Source organism: Colobus angolensis, unplaced genomic scaffold, assembly GCF_000951035.1.
Source record: "Colobus angolensis palliatus isolate OR3802 unplaced genomic scaffold, Cang.pa_1.0 Scaffold4, whole genome shotgun sequence".
Taxonomy (NCBI): Eukaryota; Metazoa; Chordata; class Mammalia; order Primates; family Cercopithecidae; genus Colobus; species Colobus angolensis.
This window is the reverse complement of record NW_012117376.1, coordinates 12,254,850-12,256,635: the sequence shown is the minus strand read 5'-3', so window position 1 is coordinate 12,256,635 and position 1,786 is coordinate 12,254,850.

Sequence of the window (1,786 nt, the reverse complement as noted above, 5' to 3'; positions counted from 1 at the left end):
GCCAGGATGGTCTCGATCTCCTGACCTCGTGATCCGCCCGTCTCGGCCTCCCAAAGTGCTGGGATTACAGGCTTGAGCCACCGCGCCCGGCGAACCTCAGTGTCCTTATCTGTCCATGGGGCTCATAAAAGATCCCACCTTGCAAGGAGGTGGTGACCATGAATGAGATAGTGGACAGGATGTGCTCACCCAGAGCCTGCCATGCTATGAATTGAACGACAAAAGCTCTCATTCCCACTCCCTTCTTTCTTGGCTGTGATGTGGCCACTCTGGCGGCATTCCTGGGCTCAGACACTGAGAAGCCAGCATCAGGAAGCTGCTGTATGGGCTAAGGCAAGTGTGGGGAATTCCAGGGGGAGCTTGGCTTGGAGACTCCTTATGTCCTCAGGCTAAAATGATTCTGGGCATGGGATTAATATGTGACATCAAATCCAAGGTTGCTGGCCAATGCCCCCACCCTAGGCCCAGGGGCTGAAAATGGATGTTGGAGGCTGGGATGAACATGAATGTGTAGCAACTATAGTTGTTGGGCACACAGTGGCCACTGTGATGAGCCACCAAGACCCCCCTTCCTGGCTGGGGAACCCATCAACCCTCTCCCCAGTGCTGGAGTGCCGCTGGATGATGGACTTCAGCTTGCCCCACTCTCTGGGAAAGGCCCTCCCTTCAGGGCAGCCCGTATCCAGTGTCCATCTACTGGGGGGCCTTAAAGGCCTTTCCCTCTTGTCCCTGCTCTGGACAACTTTGAAAGTCAAACCTAACTTTATCAGTCTCTGTAGGCTTCGTTGAGGACATTGTTGTGACATCATAGCCGAGTTATCCCTGTGCCCAATCCTGCTTCCTTTTCTTCCCCAAAACAGGTATCCATCTCAAGAATAGCCCCTCATAAACATCTGCACACTCATCTCCATCTCAGAATCTGCCTCCTGGTAACCTAACCTACAACGGGAACTGCTAGGCAGGGAATGTCCTGGGAGCAATTAGGGCAAGGCTTCATGGAAGAGATGCTGTTTATGTTAGGCCAAATCTCAGCAGATGTAGGGCTTAGTGGGTGTCATTGTGCTGTAGCAAAAAGCACAGCCACTTTGTTGGGTGCAGTGGCTCATGCCTGTAATCCCAGCACTTTGGGAGGCCTAGGCAGGCAGTTCACTTGAGGTCGGGAGTTCAACCAAACCTCCTTGAGCCTCGGTTTCCTCCTCAGTCAGTAACATGAGACTGATAACCCCTCCTTCCTATGGTTCTTAGAAGGTTTTCAATCAGAGTGAATTTCTTAGCTTCCTCCCCATGGAGACGGGGCTGAGGGGTCTTCCTGTGCACTTGATCCTGCCTTTTTTTTTTTAACCCATAAAAATTCACCTGTTTTATTTTGTGGGGGGTGGGGAATATCCATTACCTCAGACATTTATATTTTATTTGTATTACAAACAATCCAGTTATACTTTTTTATTTCCAAATGTACAATAAATTACTGTTGACTATAGTCACCCTGTTGTGCTATCAAACGTTAGATCTTATTCATTCTATTTAACTACATTTTTGGCTTGACGCGGTGGCTCACGCCTGTAATCCCAGCATTCTGAGAGCCGAGGTGGGCGGATCACCTGAGGTCAGGAGTTCGAGACCAGCCTGGCCAACATGGTGAAACCCCGTCTCTACTAAAAACACAAAAATTAGCTGGATGTGGTGGAATATGCCTGTAATCCCAGCTACCCTGGAGTCTGAGGCAGGAGAATCACTGGAACCTGGGAGGCAGAGGCTGTGGTGAGCTGAGACCGCGCCAGCACAC